Source organism: Myxine glutinosa, chromosome 1, assembly GCF_964187855.1.
Source record: "Myxine glutinosa chromosome 1, kmMyxGlut1.1, whole genome shotgun sequence".
Classification (NCBI taxonomy): domain Eukaryota; kingdom Metazoa; phylum Chordata; class Myxini; order Myxiniformes; family Myxinidae; genus Myxine; species Myxine glutinosa.
In genome coordinates this window covers 187324-210916 of record NC_136261.1, presented here as the reverse complement: position 1 = coordinate 210916, position 23593 = coordinate 187324, and the positions used below count along the sequence as shown (strand labels likewise).

General features: G+C 54.4%; 2 pseudogenes; both read left to right on the top strand.

Moving 5' to 3' along the window:
• Window positions 1-1209: 1209 nt before the first annotated feature.
• Window positions 1210-2851, top strand: LOC144889975 (28S ribosomal RNA; annotated as a pseudogene).
• A 12947-nt stretch (window positions 2852-15798) lies between these two features.
• On the top strand, window positions 15799-16868 carry LOC144889989 (28S ribosomal RNA; annotated as a pseudogene).
• Window positions 16869-23593: the final 6725 nt, after the last annotated feature.

Sequence of the window (23593 nt, the reverse complement as noted above, 5' to 3'; positions counted from 1 at the left end):
ATTGGTGGGACAACATTATGATTTTGAGATTGATTAAAATTTCTTTCTCCATTTTGCCGCTTTTCATTTTGTCCCGATCCCGAAAGATGTTTTCAGGGATGCGGTGCCCTGGAGGAACCAGGGAGCCTCGTGAGCCGCCTGCCCGAGATATTTTTCTTTCTCAGAGGGGCTTATTTGATTCGGGTTATTGGTTAAAGTTATTTTTGTCATTCTCGGGACTATTTTGTTGTGCCCCTGATCCCTTAACAAATGATGGGTGTGCGGTCTCATGGGGAGACAAGGGCCGACGACCTGCCCACGGTGGGCGCTGATGGATTGTGGAGTCCACACATTAAACGGAAAAAGTAGTTCCTTCGCCGAAGGCTCCTTCGCCGAACGGTAGATTGCACAATTGTACATTTTAATATTCAATTTATTCACTCCACCAACCTGCTTCTATGTCGTACGGGGTTAACTCTATCTAGCAAATAAAATTACATTACCCTCCTCAAATATTTCGGGTGACAGCCCCGTTTCAGTAGGTATTCAGAATTATTTAATTATTTCCCTCAACCAACTCTTTCCTTAAGTTACCTTGCAAGATAACTACAGGGCTGTGAGTTATCAATGGGTCATCAAATTATTCAAGGGATGCCCCCCCCCCCCTCACTCTATAATTAAGGCCCACATAACTCCACAACAGCTCTCCCCCTCTCTGAGGAGGGAGGGTTAATTTACACAACCACAAAAAAAGCAAAAAAAATGCACGAGCTCGTGCGTGCGGCGCGCGTGCTCGTCGGTGGACCTCGAATGAGAGCGAGCCCGACCTCGTGACGTGTGTCCGCGCGCGCTCGGTGCATGACACCGAGGACGACGATGAGAGCCCGCGAGACACCACGATCGCGGCTCCTTTGGGGGTCGTGTGTCGCGCGTCCGGGGCGCCCCGCTCCCCGCCGTCGACTGGCGGCAAACTGTCCTCAGTGCGTCGTCGACCGCGGTGCGGTGCCGGAGCGGTGCGCGTCTCCGGCAGGGGCCGTTTCCACGTCCGCACGGCCGGCGTGTCGCAGGCTTCGGGGCTCTCGGCTCTCGGGCCGTCTGTCCCCGGCGTTCCGCCCGCGCGCACACGTTTTGCCCGTCGTGCGCGACGCGTCATGCGTTGGCGGTGAGGTCCCCGGCGCTCGGGGTCTGCGGCGAGGGTCGGAATCCCACCCGACCAGTCTTGAAACACGGACCAAGGAGTCTAACATGTGTGTGAGTCGAAGGGCTCGATCGAAACCCCGGAGGCGCAATGAAAGTGTGCGGTGCGTGCGCGGCCGGGTCCAGGCGTCCCGTTGTCGCGGGCTACGTTTCGTGCGGTGCGGGCGCGCCGCTCGGTGGCCGGTGCTTTCCGGGTTCTCCCGGGGGGCCCGCGTTGTCCGTGTCGGCGCGCTTTAGCGCCGCGCGTGGCCGAACCCGTGCCGGCAGGGGCGTCCCTCGCGCCCACGCTCATTCCACCGTGGGGCGGGATCCTCGCCGCCGTGGCAGGGGCGAGGCGCACCGCCGGCCCGTCCTACGCTCTCCGTCCGGCGCGAGCCGGCGGAGGCGGACGGAGCCACAGCGTACTTGTTGGTACCCGAAAGATGGTGAGCTACGCCCGGGCAGGGCGAAGCCAGGGGAAACCCTGGTGGAGGCCCGCAGCGGTTCTGACGTGCAAATCGATCGTACGACCCGGGCGTAGGGGCGAAAGACCAATCGAACCATCTAGTAGCTGGTTCCCTCTGAAGTTTCCCTCAGGATAGCTGGAGCCCTCGCTGGATGCGCAGTTTTATCCAGTAAAGCGACTGACGAGAGGCATTGGGGCCGAAACGGCTTCAACCTATTCTCAAACTTTGAATGGGTAAGACGCCCGGCTCGCGTCTTCGGAGCCGGGCGCGTGCGTTCGCCGTCTCCGGGCGGCGGGCGCGCGAGAGAAGAATGCGAGCTGCCCAGTGGGCCACTTTTGGTAAGCAGAACTGGCGCTGCGGGATGAACCGAACGCCGGTTTAAGGCGCCGAACGCGAACGCTCATCGGAGCCCTGGCAAAAGGTGTTGGTTGGTCGAGACAGCAGGGCGGTGGCCATGGAAGTCGGAATCCGCTAAGGAGTGTGTAACGACTCACCTGCCGAATCAACTGGCCCTGAAAATGGATGGCGCTCGAGCGTCGGGCCTATACCCGGCCATCGCAGGCGATGTAACCGTTGGTGCGCGTGCACGCGGTCACTCGGCTTTTAGCTTTGGCGCGCCGCGCACGCGCGCGCGCATGTCCGTGTGCTATGCCGCGACGAGTAGGAGGGCCGCCGCGGTGGCGCTGAAGCCTTGGGCGCGGGCCCGGGTGGAGCCGCCGCGGGTGCAGATCTTGGTGGTAGTAGCAAATATTCAAACGAGAGACTTTGAAGGCCGAGGTGGAGAAGGGTTCCATGTGAACAGCGCTTGGACATGGGTGAGTCGGTCCTAAGTGACGGGCGAAGGCCTTACGGACGATGTTGGGCGATGGGCTCCCATCTGCCCCGGTGCGAGCGAAAGGGAATCGGGCTCAGATCCCCGAACCCAGAGTGCGCAGAAAGGTCGGGGGACGGCTCGCGCTTGTCGCGGCCTCCCAACGTTGCGGTAACGCAAAGCGCGCCTGGAGACGGCGGCGGGGGTGCCGGGAAGAGTTTTCTTTTCTTCGTGAAGGGACGGGCGCCCTGGAATGGGTTTTACCCGAGATAGGGGCCCGCGCCCTGCAGAGCGTCGCGGCTCCTGCGGCGTCCGGCGGGCCCTCGCCGCCCCTTGAAAATCCGGGTGCGATGACTGAATCTCGCTCTGGGCCGTACCCATATCCGCAGCAGGTCTCCAAGGTGAACAGCCTCTGGTGCGATGGAACAATGTGGGTAAGGGAAGTCGGCAAGCCGGATCCGTAACTTCGGGACAAGGATTGGCTCTGAGGGCTGGGTCGGTCGAGCCGGGGCGCGAAGCGGTGTATGGGAACGCGCTCGCGGTCAGGGCGAGCCTCCGTTTCCAGGGCCCGCGGGGCTCCCGGCCCGTCGTCCGGTCCGCCGGCGCCTCGCGGCGTGGCGTCGGGTTCTACCGCCGGCACAGGCGGTGCGTTCGGGGTTTTTTGGTCCCGTGCCGTGTCCGGGGACGTCCCTCCCGTCGTGGTCCTTGGTCGAGCGCCCCGCGTTGTGTGCGCGCCGGCCCCTGCGCTCGTCGTCGTTGTCGGTCGCGCGTCTCCGCCGGCTGCCACGAGCCTCCCCGTCCCCGTCGCGCCTCCGCGGGCAACCGCGGGTGGGTGGCGGCGGGGCGACGGTTCTTGGTCAGTGCCAGCGGGGCCGCGGTCGGCGCTAGTGGCGGCGCGACGCTCGGACCGGCACCGCGCGCGTCTCGTCGGGGGTCTAACGTGCACCTCGGGTGGCGGCGGGAAACTCCTCCGGTGCCGGTGCGGGTTTTCCGGGGTCCCCGGCCCCGTCCTTCGGCCGGTGGGCACGCGCCCTCTCGCGGCGCGTCGGCGTCGGGCGTCCTGGGCCGGATCGGCCCGGCGGCAGTCCCGGAGTGCGAGGTACTCTGTTGCGAACGTGAGCCGTTGCCTCCCCGTGGAGCGCTCTGGCTGCGGCGCGCGCGCGGTCCGCCCGGACCCGCCGCGTCCCGCGCCCCCTTCCGCTCGCGCGGGCGTTCTCGCGCCGGCGCGACGCATCGTGAACTCGTTGTTGTTCGCGGCGGATCCCTGCTAGCGCGTGCGGTCGACGGGCAAAGGTGCGATGGTGCGAGGCTCGGGTGCGCGCGTGCGCCTCGGCCGGCGACCGACAGTCGCCCGAGAACCGGTGCAGACAAGGGGATTCCGACTGTTTAATTAAAATAGAGCATCGCGATGGCCGGTGAGCGAGTGTGGACGCAATGTGATTTCTGCCCAGTGCTCGGAATGTCAAAGTGAAGAGATTCACAGAAGCGCGGGTAAACGGCGGGAGTAACTATGACTCTCTTAGTCTTGTCTTGGAGGAAAGGTACGGAGCGTTGATTCCTGGTTTTCCGTGGAACAGCGGGTCGCGACCCTAAATTTGAGCTAAGATAAGTGGCCTAAAGCCGCCGCCTCCACGTGGCTAGAGTCGGGACAGCTCCTTTGGGAGCTGTGCCAAGTAGCGGCTGGGCACAAAGGGGATCTGGGGTAGTACCCCCCTTTTCCCTGGAGCTACCCTCCAAATTTCGTGTGAGCGAATTATGGCTGGAATTTCAGGTACTGCCTCTGCAGTTACCCTGGAGGGTATCGTGCCAGAGCCAGGCGGGGCTCGGGGACGCGCGGTGTTTGCGTGTGTGGAATGTGGTAGGGAGTTCGGAACGAAGATTGGTCTTGGAGTGCACGTTCGGGCCAAACACCCTCGGGAGTTCCACGAGCGTCATCTTCCCGCAAGGGTGAGACCCCGAGGAGGAACACATGATGGCTCTCGAGGAGGTCCGGCTAATCCAGCAGGGCTGTAGGTTTTTCAACCAAGGACTGCTGGAGAAAGTCCCTGGCCGGTCCCTCGAGGCCATCAAAGGAAAGCGGAGGGCGCAGGCCTACAAGGAGTTGGTGCAGCGACTCCTTGTAGAGTCAACCCAACAACCGCGCCCTCGGCCTAGATGTGCACACCCACCACGTGGCCGTCGGTCAGTGGAGGAAAGGGTGGATGCCTCTCCGGGGGCCGGGCCTGGTGGCTTGTCACCTGGTCCAGTCCCTGGAGGGAGGTCTGGTTCCCCTCTGGGGGCCGATCCCTGGGGGGGGGGGGTGTCGGGCTCCCCTCCGGTGGCTGGGCCTGGTGACTTGTCACCTGGCCTGGTCCCTGGGGGGGGGGGGGGGGGTCACCTGGCCTGGAGGTGGAGACCGAAACGTTGTATGAGGTGGAGGAGACTCGATGGAGGGAGGAGATGAGAGTCTTCCTCCAGAGACTGCCCCTGGGCGGTGATGATTGGGAAGAGCATAGCTTGGACCGATTCATTGGCCGCCTGGGGGAAATATCTTGGGGGGACCTCGAAGTGGAGCTTGGGGCTTTCGCCGACCGCATGTTGTCGAGCGTACGCACTGGTGGCGTCGGACAACGTGGTGGCATACCCGGGGGCGGCTCCCGTGCCAACGTGAGAGGTGGAGCTCGCGGGGATGGTCGAGGATGGGGGCTGGAAAGGCGCCCGGTACAGCTCGAGCTGAGAGGTTGAGGCAGAAGGGTTCTCCCAAAGCAGCTCGACAAACTCATTATGCTGCTGTGCAAAGGCTTCATAGTTTAAACCCAGGTCGCTGTGCGAAACAGTGCATTGCAGGCACGTGGGCCGGAAGGGGTGACGTTGACCTTGATGGTGATCAGATGGTTGCTTTCTGGAGGGCGGTCTTTGGGGGGGGATCGCATCCAGATCGCAGACGAGTCAGGGTTGTGACACAACAGTGGGATCTGGTTCGTCCCATCAGTCTGCAGGAGGTCCAATGGGGCAAAGGCTCCCTCAGGCACGGGGCCCCGGGGGTAGATGGGATCTCCAGCAGACTGGTGAAGGCGATTCCGGATGCCTGCTTGTGTAAGATGTTCAACCTTTGGTTGCTTTGTGGGAGTCTTCCCCGCTGTCTGAAAAGACATAAGACGGTGTTGATCCCCAAGACATCCAGCCCCGAACATCCATCTCAGTAGTTCCGGCCGATAACAATGAGCAGTTATCTAGTGCGACTGCACCATAAGATACTCGCCAGGCGGTTGTAGGGGGCTTTTGACCTCCATCCGGCGCAGCGTGCATTTAGGCGGGGGGATGGTTGCGCGGAGAATGTCAATATTCTTGACGGCATTCTGTGGGATGCTACGCGCAACCTCTCTCCCCTATGCCTCGCTGTGCTGGATGTGTCGAAAGCTTTCGACTCCGTCAACCACGGAGCGATCCTTCGGGCAGCAAGAGCGATGGGGGCTCCGCCCCCGTTGCTTCGCTATCTTAGTGGGTCGTACAAGGACTGTTCGACCATCATAAGTTGTTACGGTGCTGGCCAGCTTGAAATGACTCGAGGTGTGAAGCAGGGCGACCCACTCTCTCCGATCTTGTTTAACAGTGTCCTCGATGAGGTTCTGAGAAACTTGCCGGAGGGAGTGGGGGTAAGGCTTGGAGGTGAAAACATCCAGGCCTTGGCCTTTGCCGACGACCTGATCCTGCGTGCCAGAACACCGGCCGGGATCCAGTCCTCAATGACTGCTGCGCATGCACTACTAGCGCAGGAAGGCCTGGAGATAAACTATGCGAAATCCCTCACCCTGAACATCGTGATCGACGGCGCCAACAAGCGTTATCTTGTCGACGCGATGCGGAAGTTCACTATGGGTGAGAGGGAGATTCGGCCGTGCACGGCGGCCGATGATTTGAAGTACCTTGGGAACAAGTTCCTTCCAGGGGAATTGCTCCGGCTTACAGGGCGTCCCTTGAGGAGGGACTTGTGAACTTGCGACGAGCACCTTTGAAGCCACAGCAACGAATGGCAATGCTGCTGGAGAATTTGATGCCCAAGCTCCAGCACGAGCTGGTGCTGGGGATAGCCCGGACAGGTACGCTCCGCAGGTTGGATCGGCAAGTGCGCCACCATGTGCGTCTCTGGCTGAGACTTCCGAGGGACACTCCGGTGCCCTTCTTTCATGCCAGAGCCGCAGATGGTGGACTGCGTCTGACCCAGTTTCGTACGTCGATTCCAATTCTGCGTGAGCGTCGGCTGCGAGGGCTGGAGCGCTCGGATAGTCCCTATCTGAAAGCCATCTTCCAGACAAGCGTGGGGGACTGGATAAGGCTCTGGAGCACATGCAATGTGCATTACGGGGGGGAGTATCCAAGGTCTGTCAAACAGGCGGATGCTGTCACGGCTCGGCTGTTGCACGCGACAGTCGATGGCCGTGGCCTGGCTGAGGCGAGCCGAGTTCCCCAGCCTCAGGGCTGGGTGCTCAACCAGACTCGTCTTCAGTCAGGCAGAGCATATATCGAGTCGGTGAAGGTGCGGAGCAATTTGCTCCCCACTGGATCCCACTCGAATCGCGGCAGGCCATTGGATGCTCCAAGTCGGTGGTGTGATGCGGGTTGCGTGGCGAAGGAGACACTGTCTCATGTCTCCCAGGCGTGCATCCGTACTCATGCTGTTAGAGTGCGGCGGCACGACGACGTATGTCGTTTCGTGTGCGGTCGGCTCCGGCAGCGTGGGTACGAGGTTCTAGTTGAGCCCGGCATTCCCACTGCAGAGGGTTTGAGGAAGCCAGACCTTGTAGCTGCGAAAGGTGGGCTTGCCGTGGTGCCAGACGCACAAATCATGAGCGACACCCTTGCGTTGACGTCCGAGCACTTCCGGAAGCGACGCTACTACAATGTGGCCGATGTACACCAGTGGGTTAGCGGCAGGCTCCGCACTCATTGCCCGCCAAGAGTGTCGACCATCACTCTCAATTGGCGCGGAGTTTGGGCGCCGGAGTCTGCGTCCATTCTCCGTGACCTAGGCCTTACCTTCGGGGACCTCCAGCTGATTACGGTTAAAGTGGTGGAGAGTACCATGAAGGCGTTCCAAGCCTTTAAACATTCCACACTACGCTGCCTGCGGCGTCGGGTGGGCGGGTACCCTTGAGGGCGCTGCGTTGTTTTATTTTGGCAATTGGAGGGACAAGTTATGATTTTGATTATGATTAAAGTTTCTTTAACCATTTTTCTTCCTTTTTTCATTTTGTCCCGGATTCCCTTCAGATGTTGCCAGGAATGGGCTGCCCTGGGGGTACCAGGGAGCCCCATGAGCCGCAGAACCCCCTTGCAATATTTTTCTGTGGAGGGGCTTTTTGAGTTGGGGTTTTTTGGTTAAAGTTTCTTTCGTCGTTTTCGGAATTTATTTATTGTGCCCCGGTACCGTTATGAAATGGGTGAGCGGTCTCACAGGGAGACGAGGGTCGTTGACCCGCCCACGGTGGGCGCAGATGATGGTGGAGTCCACACAGTAAACGGAAAAAGTAGTTGAAGCGACCTGAAAGCTCCTTTGCCTATTGGTAGCCAAATGCCTCGTCATCTAACTAGTGACGCGCATGAATGGATGAACGAGATTCCCACTGTCCCTATCTACTATCCAGCGAAACCACAGCCAAGGGAACGGGCTTGGCGGAATCAGCGGGGATAGAAGACCCTTTTGAGCTCGACTCTAGCCCGACTCTGTGAAGGGACTTGAGAGGCGTAGAATAAGTGGGAGGCCCGCCGGGGCCCGCGACGTCCGGCCCCGCGAGGGGTGCGGGACGCGCGGTGTTTGCGTGTGTGGAATGTGGCAGGGAGTTCGGAACGAAGATTGGTCTTGGAGTGCACGCTCGTGCCAAACACCCTCGGGAGTTCCACGAGCGTCATCTTCCCGCAAGGGGGAAGGTGCGGTGGGACCCCGAGGAGGAACACATGATGGCCCTCGAGGAGGTCCGGCTGATCCAGCAGGGCTGTCGGTTTTTTAACCAAGGACTGCTGGATAAAGTCCCTGGCCGATCCCTCGAGGCCATCAAAGGAAAGCGGAGGGCGCAGGCCTACAAGGAGTTGGTGCAGCGACTCCTTGTAGAGTCAACCCAACAACCGCGCCCTCGGCCGAAACGTGTACGCCCACCACGTGGCCGTCGGTCAGGGGAGGAAATGGTGGGTTCCTCTCCGGGGGCCGGGCCTGGTGACTTGTCGCCTGGCCCGATCCCTGGGGGGGGGGGTCACCTGGCCTGGAGGTGGAGACCGAAACGTTGATTGAGGTGGAAGAAACTCGATGGAGGGAGGAGATGAGAGTCTTCCTCCAGAGACTGCCCCTGGGCGGTGATGATTGGGAAGAGCATAGCTTGGACCAACTCATTTGCCGCCTGGGGGAGATATCTGGGGGGGACCTCAAAGCGGAGCTCGAGGCCTTCGCCGACCGTATGTTGTCGAGCGTACGCACTGGTGGCGTTGGACATCGTGGTGGCATACCCGGGGGCGGCTCTCGTGCCAACGTGAGGTGGAGCTCGCGGGGATGGCCGAGGAGGGGGGCTTGAAAGGCGACCCGGTACGGCTCGAGCCGAGAGGTTGAGGCAGAAGGGTTCTCCCAAAGCTGCTCGACAAACCCATTGTGCCGCTGTGCAAAGGCTTCATAGTTTAAATCCAGGTCGCTGCGCAAAATAGTGCATTGCAGGCACGTGGGCCGGAAGGGGTGACGATGACCTTGATGGTGATCAGATGGTTGCTTTCTGGAGGGCGGTCTTTGGGGGGGGATCGTATCCAGATCGCAGACGAGTCAGGGTTGTGACACAACCAGTGGGATCTGGTTCGTCCCATCAGTCTGCAGGAGGTCCAATGGGGCAAAGGCTCCCTCAGGCACGGGGCCCTGGGGGTAGACGGGATCTCCAGCAGACTGGTGAAGGCGATTCCAGATGCCTGCTTGTGTAAGATGTTCAACCTTTGGGTGTTTTGTGGGTGTCTTCCCCGCTGTCTGAAAAGACATAAGACGGTGTTGATCCCCAAGACATCCAGCCCCGAACATCCATCTCAGTTCCGGCCGATAACAATGAGCAGTTATCTAGTGCGACTGCACCATAAGATACTTGCCAGGCGGTTGTCGGGGGCTTTTGACCTCCATCCGGCGCAGCGTGCGTTTAGGCGGGGGGATGGTTGCGCAGAGAATGTCAATATTCTTGACGGCATTCTGTGGGATGCTACGCGCAACCTCTCTCCCCTATGCCTCGCTGTGCTGGATGTGTCGAAGGCTTTCGACTCCGTCAACCACGGAGCGATCCTTCGGGCAGCAAGAGCGATGGGGGCTCCGCCCCCGTTGCTTCGCTATCCTAGTGGGTCGTACAAGGACTGTTTGACCATCATAAGTTATTACGGTGCTGGCCAGCTTGAAATGACTCGAGGTGTGAAGCAGGGCGACCCACTCTCTCCGATCTTGTTTAACAGTGTCCTCGATGAGGTTCTGAGAAACTTGCCGGAGGGAGTGGGGGTAAGGCTTGGAGGTGAAAACATCCAGGCCTTGGCCTTTGCCGACGACCTGATCCTGTGTGCCAGAACACCGGCCGGGATCCAGTCCTCAATGACTGCTGCGCATGCACTACTAGCGCAGGCAGGCCTGGAGATAAACTATGCGAAATCCCTCACCCTGAACATCGTGATCGACGGCGCCAACAAGCGTTATCTTGTCGACGCGATGCGGAAGTTCACTATGGGTGAGAGGGAGATTCGGCCGTGCACGGCGGCTGATGATTTGAAGTACCTTGGGATCAAGTTCCTCCCCAGGGGAATTGCTCCGGCATACGGGGCGTCCCTTGAGGAGGGACTTGTGAACTTGCGACGAGCACCTTTGAAGCCACAGCAACGAATGGCAATGCTGCGGGAGAATTTGATGCCCGAGCTCCAGCACGAGCTGGTGCTGGGGATAGCCCGGACAGGCACGCTCCGCAGGTTGGATCGGCAAGTGCGCCACAATGTGCGTCTCTGGCTGAGACTTCCGAGGGACACTCCGGTGCCCTTCTTTCATGCCAGAGCCGCAGATGGCGGACTGGGTTTGACCCAGTTTCGTACGTCGATTCCAATTCTGCGTGAGCGTCGGCTGCGAGGGCTGGAGCGCTCAGATAGTCCCTATCTGAAAGCCATCTTCCGGACAAGCGTGGGGGACTGGATAAGGCTCCGGAGCACATGCAATGTGCATTACGGGGGGGGGGGGGGAGTATCCAAGGTCTGTCAAACAGGCGGATGCTCTCACGGCTCGGCTGTTGCACGCGACAGTCGATGGCCGTGGCCTGGCTGAGGCGAGCCGAGTTCCCCAGCCTCAGGGCTGGGTGCTCAACCAGACTCGTCTTCAGTCAGGCAGAGCATATATCGAGTCGGTGAAGGTGCGGGGCAATTTGCTCCCCACTGGATCCTGCTCGAATCGCGGCAGGCCATTGGATGCTCCAAGTCGTTGGTGTGATGCGGGTTGCGTGGCGAAGGAGACACTGTCTCATGTCTCCCAGGCGTGCATCCGTACTCACGCTGTTAGAGTGCGGCGGCATGACGACTTATGTCGTTTTGTGTGCGGTCGGCTCCGGCAGCGTGGGTACGAGGTTCTAGTTGAGCCCGGCATTCCCACTGCAGCGGGTTTGAGGAAGCCAGACCTTGTAGCTGCGAAAGGTGGGCTTGCCGTGGTGCCAGACGCACAAATCATGAGCGACACCCTTGCGTTGACGTCCGAGCACTTCCGGAAGCGACGCTACTACAATGTGGCCGATGTACACCAGTGGGTTAGCGGCAGGCTCCGCACTCATTGCCCGCCAAGAGTGTCGACCATCACTCTCAATTGGCGCGGAGTTTGGGCGCCGGAGTCGGCGTCCATTCTCCGTGACCTAGGCCTTACCTTCGGGGACCTCCAGCTGATTACGGTTAAAGTGGTGGAGAGTACCATGAAGGTGTTCCGAGCCTTTAAACATTCCACACTACGCTGCCCGCGGCGTCGGGTGGGCGGGTACCCTTGAGGTCGCTGTGTTGTTTTATTTTGGCAATTGGAGGGACAAGTTATGATTTTGATTATGATTAAAGTTTCTTTAACCATTTTTCTTCCTTTTTTCATTTTGTCCCGGATTCCCCTCAGATGTTGCCAGGAATGGGCTGCCCTGGGGGTACCAGGGAGCCCCGTGAGCCGCAGAACCCCCTTGCAATATTTTTCTGTGGAGGGGCTTTTTGAGTTGGAGTTTTTTGGTTAAAGTTTCTTTCGTCGTTTTCGGAATTTATTTATTGTGCCCCGGTACCCTTATGAAATGGGTGAGCGGTCTCACAGGGAGACGAGGGTCGTTGACCCGCCCACGGTGGGCGCAGATGATGGTGGAGTCCACACAGTAAACGGAAAAAGTAGTTGAAGCGACCTGAAAGCTCCTTTGCCTATTGGTAGCCAAATGCCTCGTCATCTAACTAGTGACGCGCATGAATGGATGAACGAGATTCCCACTGTCCCTATCTACTATCCAGCGAAACCACAGCCAAGGGAACGGGCTTGGCGGAATCAGCGGGGAAAGAAGACCCTTTTGAGCTCGACTCTAGCCCGACTCTGTGAAGGGACTTGAGAGGCGTAGAATAAGTGGGAGGCCCGCCGGGGCCCGCGACGTCCGGCCCCGCGAGGGGTGCGGGACGCGCGGTGTTTGCGTGTGTGGAATGTGGCAGGGAGTTCGGAACGAAGATTGGTCTTGGAGTGCACGCTCGTGCCAAACACCCTCGGGAGTTCCACGAGCGTCATCTTCCCGCAAGGGGGAAGGCGCGGTGGGACCCCGAGGAGGAACACATGATGGCCCTCGAGGAGGTCCGGCTGATCCAGCAGGGCTGTCGGTTTTTTAACCAAGGACTGCTGGATAAAGTCCCTGGCCGATCCCTCGAGGCCATCAAAGGAAAGCGGAGGGCGCAGGCCTACAAGGAGTTGGTGCAGCGACTCCTTGTAGAGTCAACCCAACAACCGCGCCCTCGGCCGAAACGTGTACGCCCACCACGTGGCCGTCGGTCAGTGGAGGAAATGGTGGGTTCCTCTCCGGGGGCCGGGCCTGGTGACTTGTCGCCTGGCCCGATCCCTGGAGGGGGGTCACCTGGCCTGGAGGTGGAGACCGAAACGTTGAATGAGGTGGAAGAAACTCGATGGAGGGAGGAGATGAGAGTCTTCCTCCAGAGACTGCCCCTGGGCGGTGATGATTGGGAAGAGCATAGCTTGGACCAACTCATTTGCCGCCTGGGGGAGATATCTGGGGGGGACCTCAAAGCGGAGCTCGAGGCCTTCGCCGACCGTATGTTGTCGAGCGTACGCACTGGTGGCATTGGACATCATGGTGGCATACCCGGGGGCGGCTCTCGTGCCAATGTGAGGTGGAGCTCGCGGGGATGGCCGAGGAGGGGGGCTTGAAAGGCGACCCGGTACGGCTCGAGCCGAGAGGTTGAGGCAGAAGGGTTCTCCCAAAGCTGCTCGACAAACCCATTGTGCCGCTGTGCAAAGGCTTCATAGTTTAAATCCAGGTCGCTGCGTGAAATAGTGCATTGCAGGCACGTGGGCCGGAAGGGGTGACGATGACCTTGATGGTGATCAGATGGTTGCTTTCTGGAGGGCGGTCTTTGGGGGGGGGATCGTATCCAGATCGCAGACGAGTCAGGGTTGTGACACAACCACTGGGATCTGGTTCGTCCCATCAGTCTGCAGGAGGTCCAATGGGGCAAAGGCTCCCTCAGGCACGGGGCCCTGGGGGTAGATGGGATCTCCAGCAGACTGGTGAAGGCGATTTCAGATGCCTGCTTGTGTAAGATGTTCAACCTTTGGGTGTTTTGTGGGTGTCTTCCCCGCTGTCTGAAAAGACATAAGACGGTGTTGATCCCCAAGACATCCAGCCCCAAACATCCATCTCAGTTCCGGCCGATAACAATGAGCAGTTATCTAGTGCGACTGCACCATAAGATACTCGCCAGGCGGTTGTCGGGGGCTTTTGACCTCCATCCGGCGCAGCGTGCATTTAGGCGGGGGGATGGTTGCGCAGAGAATGTCAATATTCTTGACGGCATTCTGTGGGATGCTACGCGCAACCTCTGTCCCCTATGCCTCGCTGTGCTGGATGTGTCGAAAGCTTTCGACTCCGTCAACCACAGAGCGATCCTTCGGGCAGCAAGAGCGATGGGGGCTCCGCCCCCGTTGCTTCGCTATCCTAGTGGGTCGCACAAGGACTGTTTGACCATTATAAGTTGTTACGGTGCTGGCCAGCTTGAAATGACTCGAGGTGTGAAGCAGGGCGACCCACTCTCTCCGATCTTGTTTAACAGTGTCCTCGATGAGGTTCTGAGAAACTTGCCGGAGGGAGTGGGGGTAAGGCTTGGAGGTGAAAACATCCAGGCCTTGGCCTTTGCCGACGACCTGATCCTGTGTGCCAGAACACCGGCCGGGATCCAGTCCTCAATGACTGCTGCGCATGCACTACTAGCGCAGGCAGGCCTGGAGATAAACTATGCGAAATCCATCACCCTGAACATCGTGATCGACGGCGCCAACAAGCGTTATCTTGTCGACGCGATGCGGAAGTTCACTATGGGTGAGAGGGAGATTCGGCCGTGCACGGCGGCTGATGATTTGAAGTACCTTGGGATCAAGTTCCTCCCCAGGGGAATTGCTCCGGCATACGGGGCGTCCCTTGAGGAGGGACTTGTGAACTTGCGACGAGCACCTTTGAAGCCACAGCAACGAATGGCAATGCTGCGGGAGAATTTGATGCCCGAGCTCCAGCACGAGCTGGTGCTGGGGATAGCCCGGACAGGCACGCTCCGCAGGTTGGATCGGCAAGTGCGCCACCATGTGCGTCTCTGGCTGAGACTTCCGAGGGACACTCCGGTGCCCTTCTTTCATGCCAGAGCCGCAGATGGCGGACTGGGTTTGACCCAGTTTCGTACGTCGATTCCAATTCTGCGTGAGCGTCGGCTGCGAGGGCTGGAGCGCTCGGATAGTCCCTATCTGAAAGCCATCTTCCGGACAAGCGTGGGGGACTGGATAAGGCTCCGGAGCACATGCAATGTGCATTACGGGGAGGAGTATCCAAGGTCTGTCAAACAGGCGGATGCTCTCACGGCTCGGCTGTTGCACGCGACAGTCGATGGCCGTGGCCTGGCTGAGGCGAGCCGAGTTCCCCAGCCTCAGGGCTGGGTGCTCAACCAGACTCGTCTTCAGTCAGGCAGAGCATATATCGAGTCGGTGAAGGTGCGGGGCAATTTGCTCCCCACTGGATCCTGCTCGAATCGCGGCAGGCCATTGGATGCTCCAAGTCGGTGGTGTGATGCGGGTTGCGTGGCGAAGGAGACACTGTCTCATGTCTCCCAGGCGTGCATCCGTACTCACGCTGTTAGAGTGCGGCGGCATGACGACGTATGTCGTTTCGTGTGCGGTCGGCTCCGGCAGCGTGGGTACGAGGTTCTAGTTGAGCCCGGCATTCCCACTGCAGCGGGTTTGAGGAAGCCAGACCTTGTAGCTGCGAAAGGTGGGCTTGCCGTGGTGCTAGACGCACAAATCATGAGCGACACCCTTGCGTTGACGTCCGAGCACTTCCGGAAGCGACGCTACTACAATGTGGCCGATGTACACCAGTGGGTTAGTGGCAGGCTCCGCACTCATTGCCCGCCAAGAGTGTCGACCATCACTCTCAATTGGCGCGGAGTTTGGGCGCCGGAGTCGGCGTCCATTCTCCGTGACCTCGGCCTTACCTTCGGGGACCTCCAGCTGATTACGGTTAAAGTGGTGGAGAGTACCATGAAGGCGTTCCGAGCCTTTAAACATTCCACACTACGCTGCCCGCGGCGTCGGGTGGGCGGGTACCCTTGAGGGCGCTGCGTTGTTTTATTTTGGCAATTGGAGGGACGAGTTATGATTTTGATTTTGATTAAAGTTTCTTTAACCATTTTTTTTCCTTTTTTCATTTTGTCCCGGATTCCCCTCAGATGTTGCCAGGAATGGTCTGCCCTAGGGGTACCAGGGAGCCCCGTGAGCCGCAGAACCCCCTTGCAATATTTTTCTGTGGAGGGGCTTTTTGAGTTGGGGTTTTTTGGTTAAAGTTTCTTTCGTCGTTTTCGGAATTTATTTATTGTGCCCCGGGACCCTTATGAAATGGGTGAGCGGTCTCACAGGGAGACAAGGGTCGTTGACCCGCCCACGGTGGGCGCAGATGATGGTGGAGTCCACACCGTAAACGGAAAAAGTAGTTGAAGCGACCTGAAAGCTCCTTTGCCTATTGGTAGCCAAATGCCTCGTCATCTAACTAGTGACGCGCATGAATGGATGAACGAGATTCCCACTGTCCCTATCTACTATCCAGCGAAACCACAGCCAAGGGAACGGGCTTGGCGGAATCAGCGGGGAAAGAAGACCCTTTTGAGCTTGACTCTAGCCCGACTCTGTGAAGGGACTTGAGAGGTGTAGAATAAGTGGGAGGCCTGCCGGGGCCCGCGACGTCCGGCCCCGCGAGGGGTGCGGGGCGCGCGGCGTCGCCGATGCAGAGCCGCCGGTGAAATACCACTACTCTTACCGTTCCTTTACCAACCCGGTGAGACGGGAAGTGCGGGCCCCCTGGTCGGGGGGTCCCGCATTTCTGGTGCGAAGCCCAGGGCTCGGCCGCGCGAGGCGCGCGTCTTAACGGGCGCGCGTCACGTCGGACAGCGACCCGTGCGACCCGCTCCGGGGACAGTTCCGGGCGGGGAGTTTGACTGGGGCGGTACGCCTGTCAAACGGTAATGCAGGTGTCCTAAGGCGAGCTCAGGGAGGACGGAAACCTCCCGTGGAGCAGAAGGGCGAAAGCTCGCTTGATCTTGATTTTCAGTACGAATACAGACCGTGAAAGCGTGGCCTCGCGATCCTTTTGACTTTTTGGGTTTTAAGCAAGAGGTGTCAGAAAAGTTACCACAGGGATAACTGGCTTGTGGCGGCCAAGCGTCCATAGCGACGTCGCTTTTTGATCCTTCGATGTCGGCTCTTCCTATCATTGCGAAGCAGAATTCGCCAAGCGTTGGATTGTTCACCCACTAACAGGGAACGTGAGCTGGGTTTAGACCGTCGTGAGACAGGTCGTTACCCTACTGATGCTATTGTCGCCGGGATAGCAACCCCGCTCAGTACGGGAGGAACCGCGGGTTCAGACACTTGGCGCGTGCGTCTGGCTGAGTAGCCAGCGGCGCGAAGCTACCCTCTGAACGCGGTTTAAGTCAGAATCCCTCTTTTTCCACACTGCGTCCAGAAGCGTGAGTATACCGCGACAAGAAAAAGGTATGTTACGAATTTGTGCGACTTATATTGTCGAAGTTATCGTCGAGTGAAGGAATCGTGCTCGGGCCGTGGTCTTGACTAGAAGTTAGGCCGCACCTCATTTTGTTAAATAAAGTGGTCACAAAATATTTTTTGATGGTTTTAATGCTTATCATTAGATGCATAACGTTCGTAGTGAGGTATAGATATATGGATTGACATCGGATGGCATGGGATTTGGAATTTAGGAACTCCGGGGTTTTTTCATTAGAAATATATGCGATTTGCTCTTGGAGGCCCTCGAGAGTGAACGGGGACTCGGATCTTAATTCTGTTTTCAGATTTTGCAGTCGCTAGATTAGCTTAACACTCAATAGAATGGGACCCGCGAAATTTCGGGGATTTTTGGTGGAATTACCTCGGGGTAAAGTTACATAGGAAAGCCCCATGTTAAATTTTCGTCGCTGAAGGACTTTATTTTTTGCGAAATTCATCCTGACTTCGCCTCTAGGAGGTTACAGGGGTATCTGTGGATAACGGCAACCTTTATTTGGAGAAGAATGGGCAAAGTTTGACCGAGTTATCCAAAATATGAACTTATATAAAATAGGTCGTTTGAGTGTAAAGCGCGATGACGTCACCACGTTCCGCGGCACGAATTTCGGTTCCGAGGAGATTTCGTTCCATCGTGCACGCCTTTGTTTTATTTCCAAATTAGAATCTGTTTCCACTTTTGCCGCAAAAATGACATTCGTGCATCGAATGGGATATTTTATTTGGTAAAAATCCGTCCATTTTAAGTACGTGAAAATAATATGTTGATCGTGGCAAATCGTAGCGAGGGGCCATTTTGGAATCGGTTTTCGATTATTGCATCGGGTTACTTGTGGTGGAAAGGAACCTTTATGGACAACCTTTATGTGGCGAAAATCGGATAAATATTGACCGAGGTATGGAAAATATGAACTTATAAAAAATTGCGTTCTTAAGGCGGTAAACGCAGTGACGTCATCACGTCCCCGCCACGAGTGTCGAAGATCGTTTGGAGTTGGACGGGACACGAGGCAAAGCAGACGCCATTTGGGGGTGCTGAGAGGATTCAGTCGTGATAATTACCTGTGCGAGGGTGAGAATGAGTGAATATACCAAGACAAGAACTAGAAGGAGGTATGTACGGTGCGAGTCATATCTATATTATAATAGCCGTAGATGATTCTGTCTGTCTGTCTGTCTATCTGTTGGGTGTCTGTCCGGGGTGTGGCTTACTCGGTTTGCAGAGTAGCTCCACCCATAGCTCCACCCATTCTGGGAGTGGCTATAAACAAATATCCACCATTTTATTAACTCGCATAGCTTTGAGTCCTGTTTTGTAGGCCCGTGGTGTCTTGCTCTCCCCCAGTTTTATTTCAAATCAAATTCGATAAATCATTTCATTTTTCACAGTCGCTAACATAGTTTTAGACTCGGTTGAAAAAAAACGGGAAGAAAATCCGATGAAAGTTGCCGTTTATAGAACGAAATGAATTCTCAAAGGCCTGTAACTTCAAGGCCATTGAGTCTCTCTCACGCCTTTATCTCCAATCTAACTCACCATATGATTTCATTTTTATCGATGGTTTTACTTTTAGACTCGGTGTCAGCAATAATTGAGAACAATCCACACACGCGGGAAAATGCAGAGATATATTTTTTAAAATCGCGTCATGGTGTATCATACACCGCCCAACATGACACCGCCGGCAATGTGTCGATATATATTAAAAATTCGCTTTTGCTTTTCCGTTATGATATATTACTATTTCGTTTGATGATAGTCGTCACAAAAACGTCAACAATGATGCCGACATATATTTCTTCGTTTTTATTTCATTCAACATATTAGCCGGAAGTAAAATATGTTTCAGGAAATTACCGAGAGATATTTCTTCGTTTTTTTTATTAGTTATGTGCGCATACACTTTAAATAGGTTTATTTGAAATCTTTAATTTTCCACAAACATTCCACACACGCGGGAAAATGCAGAGATATATTTTTTAAAATCGCGTCATGGTGTATCATACACCGCCCAACATGACACCGACGGCAATGTGTCGATATCTATTTTAAATTCGATATATCATTTCATTTTTCACAGTCGCTAACATAGTTTTAGACTCGGTTGAAAAAAAACGAGAAGAAAATCCGATGAAAGTTGCCGTTTATAGAACGAAATGAATTCTCAAATGCCTGTAACTTCAAGGCCATTGAGTCTCTCTCACGCCTTTATCTCCAATCTAACTCACCATATGATTTCATTTTTATCGATGGTTTTAGAGTCGGTGTCAGCAATAATTGAGAACATTCCACACACGCGGGAAAATGCAGATATATTTTTTAAAATCGCGTCATGGTGTATCATACACCGCCTAACATGACACCGACGGCAACGTGTCGATACATATTAAAAATTCGATATATCATTTCATTTTTCACAGTCGCTAACATAGTTTTCGACTCGGTTGAAAAAAAACGGGAAGGAAATCCAATGAAAGTTGCCGTTTATAGAACGAAATGAATTCTCAAACGCCTGTAACTTCAACTTCAAGGCCATTGAGTCTCTCTCACGCCTTTATCTCCAATCTAACTCACCATATGATTTCATTTTTATCGATGGTTTTGGACTCGGTGTCAGCAATAATTGAGAACATTCCACACACGCGGGAAAATGCAGAGATATATTTTTTAAAATCGCGTCATGGTGTATCATACACCGCCCAACATGACACCGACGGCAACGTGTCGATATATATTAAAAATTCGCTTTTGCTTTTCCGTTAAGATATATTACTTTTTCGTTTGATGACAGTCGTCACAAAAACGTCAACAATGATGCCGACATATATTTCTTCGTTTTTATTTAATTCAACATTATTAGCCGGAAGTAAAATATGTTTCAGGAAATTACCGAGAGATATTTCTTCGTTTTTTTAAATTAGTTATGTGCGAATACACTTTAAATAGGTTTATTTGAAATCTTTAATTTTCCACAATATAATTTACTTGCCATTTATCATTTGATGATTACGAGACAAATTCCTCTTGAGGATCGTGACAATTCATGCGCTGCGTGGAAACTTCTATTTCCAAAATGAATGAGACGATCGATGAAGAACGCAGACTTGAACAGGATGCAGCAAGAAAACGAATGAGACGGGCGAACGAGTCCATCGACGAACGTCAATGCAAACTTGCGGGGTCACCCGTGGGAATCCCACGGGCATGGATGTGTGTGACATTTCGACATATTGAGTTAGATGCTGCACATTCATTTTTACAAAATGGTTACTGGCAAGTCATCAGATCCAGAAATGGTGTAAAAACCACCGTTTAGAGGCCATTTTTCCCCGCAAAGCGGGGGTTGGCCTTTTCGGGGACCGTGGTAGTTGTTGTTTTTTTGTCCCCTTTTTGAAGCAATGTTTTACGGCCGGATGCCCTTCCTGACGCCAACCCTTTTTGCCGCCTTCAACGACAAACAGGGAATTACCAGTGAACTGGTACTCAATTAGCCGACCTCGGAAGGATGACAGGCTGAGTCAACCCCCCTGGCATTAATTCGGCGATCGACCGAGATTCGAACCCAGGATCCTAAGCCGGCACCCTAGCCGCTAGCCCAACACCAGAAATGGTGTCATGAACACAATTTATTTACGCACAAGCACAAAAGCAAGACGGGCCGATTTCCGATTCCGACGGGCCGACGGGCGAGACGGGCCGATTTGGAGCAAGAAAAAGAACGAGACGGGAGAAAAAGGAGAGAAACGAGACGGGGAAAGCCGATTGGAGAGGCGAGTGAGGCGCGATTGGAGAGGAGTGTGAGGCGCGATTGGAGAGGAGTGTGAGGCACGATTGGAGAGGAGTGTGAGGCGTGATTGGAGAGGAGTGTGAGGCACGATTGGAGAGGAGTGATTGGAGGGGAGTGTGAGGCACGATTGGAGAGGAGTGTGAGGCACGATTGGAGAGGAGTGTGAGGCGCGATTGGAGAGGAGTGTGAGGCGCGATTGGAGAGGAGTGTGAGGCGCGATTGGAGAGGCGTGTGAAGGATTGGAGAGGAGAGGAGTGTGAGGGATTGGAAAGGAGCGGGATTTGAGGGTTTGGAGAGGAGAGGAGTGCTAGGTGGAGAGAGGAGAGTGTCAGGTGGAGACAGGAGAGTGTCAGGTGGAGACAGGAGAGTGTCAGGTGGAGAGGAGTGAGGGGTCACATATTATGTGAAATAACTAAATTCACACCATTTCTGGATCTGATGACTTGCCAGTAACCATTTTGTAAAAATGAATGTGCAGCATATAACTCAATATGTCGAAATGTCACACACATCCATGCCCGTGGGATTCCCACGGGTGACCCCGCTAGTAATATATTGTTTAGTTATCGTCGAATGAGGAATTTGGGGTCGGGATGTGTGGTCGGCCTGGGTGACTTGGTCTCGACTAGATGCTAGGCCGCACCTCATTTTGTCCAATAAAGTGGTTTTAAAATATTTTTTGATGGTTCTTATGCTTATCATTAGATGCATAACGTTCGTAGCGAGGTGTGGATATATGGATTGACATCGGATGGCATGGGAGTTGGGATTTAGGAACTCCGGAGTTTTTTCATTAGGAATATATGCGATTTGTTCTTGGAGGCCCTCGAGAGTGAACGGGGACTCGGATCTTAATTCTGTTTTCAGATTTTGCAGTCGCTAGATTAGCTTAACACTCAATAGAACGGGACCCGCGAAATTTCGGGGATTTTTGGTGGAATTACCTCGGGGTAAAGTTACATAGGAAAGCCCCATGTTAAATTTCCGTCGCCGAAGGACTTTATTTTTATAACGGAATTCATCCTGACCTCGCCTCTAGGAGGATAGAGGGTTATCTGTAGGTAACGGCAACCTCTATTTGGCGAAATTCGGACTGGTATTGACCGAGTTATTCAAAATATGAACTTATATAAAATAGGTCGTTTAAGGGTAAAGCGCGATGACGTCACCACGTTCTTTCGATTCACTCCGAGTCTGAGGAGAGCTTGTTCCATCGTGCACGCCGTCATTCCACAACGAATTTTAATTCTGTATCCAGTTTTGCCATGAAAATAAGGTACCTGCATCGAGTGCGGTATCTTATTTGGTGAAAATCGGTCGATTTGAAGTTATGAAAATAAAATACGATCGTGCGAGTGAAGAGCCATTTTTGAGTCGGTTTTCCGTTAAGGTATTAATGCATGGCAAGTGATGGGGTATTTTATTTATCACCGGGGAAATTTTTGTGCTTAACTCGAGAACATTCGAATAATATTTACACTCGATGGAGGGAAATCTCCCTAAAAATTCCGAGAGTTTGCGTTCCGGTTACCTCAAGGTGCACTAATTACGTACGCAAATCCCAATTCCCAAATCGCTTCACGGCAGAATCTTAACTCTGGAAATTCAGAATGAGTGTTCTTCATTCGATGTAAAAGCAATGGCCATCTTTTATTATGAGTAATAGTAACCTTTATTTGGCGAGATTCTGATGGAAATTGATCGACTTAATAACTTACGTAATAACTTGTGTTGGCGCTATACGTGATGACGTCATGACGTTCGCGGCACGACCTCGCGGCTCGGAGGAGATTTCGTTTCGTTGTGCACGCCTTTATGCTTTGTCCAAATTACAATCTGTCTGCATTTTTGCCGCAAACATCATGTCCGTGCATCCACTGGGATATTTCATTCGATGAAAATCGATCGATTTGACGTAGTGAAATAAAAAAGACGATCGTGACTCTCCGTTGCAATCCGCCGTCCAGATATTATCGTCCTATGCTGTGTCTCAATGCCTTTGAGTGTCATGAATCTCCTTCATTGCCATGAATATTGTATATTATATATTGTGGTCTGATGTCATCATTCTGACTGTTCTAAAGATAGGAGATGTTGTGAATTTGCTACTGTTATGCAATGCCAATGCTGTTGTGAATTGTGAAGGTGCTGTGCTGGGTCCCTGAAGGTAAGTTGGTAGGTAAGTTGGTGCAGTGTCCTCTTACCCCTGGCTATGTTCAAAATCTGTTCCACTCTCACCCCTCTTTTTCTTCCCTCCTCCTCCCTCTTACCCCCGTTCTCTCTCTCTCTCCTGATTGGAGACATCCATCAACCTAAGTTACCCCAAATAAGTCAGGTACACAGCCTCTGAGTTGGATAATCCTATTTATTGATTATTTCCCTCAACCAACTTCCTTACTCTAAAATTACCTTCATTAGGTAACCACAGGGCTATAGGTCATTATTGAGTGTTCAAATTACTTAAGAGACTCCCATTATAATGAGTGCCCCTCGATCAGACCCCTTTTCCTTTAAGATGTGGGATAATTCTGTTTAACCACGCCTTTCTCTAAAAATTTGGGTGCTTCAGGTGTGGGCGTGCAGGCCGGAGGTAAATCTAAGTCTCAATTACATTACTCTCTCTCTCAACCCACTTCTAGGTAAATAGGGTATTAACCCTACCTACCACATAATGTTATCTAAGGTATTCTCCCCAAATAGGGGGGTAACAGCCCCTTAGTGTGGTAACACGAGTTATTTAATTATTTCCTTGAGTAATCTCTTTTCCCTTCGGTTAACTTGGGAGGTAAACGCAGGGCTGAGTTACCAATGAGGTGTTAAATTGCTCATGGGACCCCTCTCTTTCAATAATGAGCACATAAGCCCACCACAACCCTACTATCGACTGAGGATTCCTTAATTTGGACAACTACCAAAACCGCAGGTTGTATATGACTTCAGTATATGGATGTTGCCTGAGGTAGAATAACTTCAGAATTTAACTTATCCCCTCTGTCAACCCACTTTCAGGTAAGTACACAGTTAACTCTACCTACCACAGAAGTTATCTGAAGAATTCTTC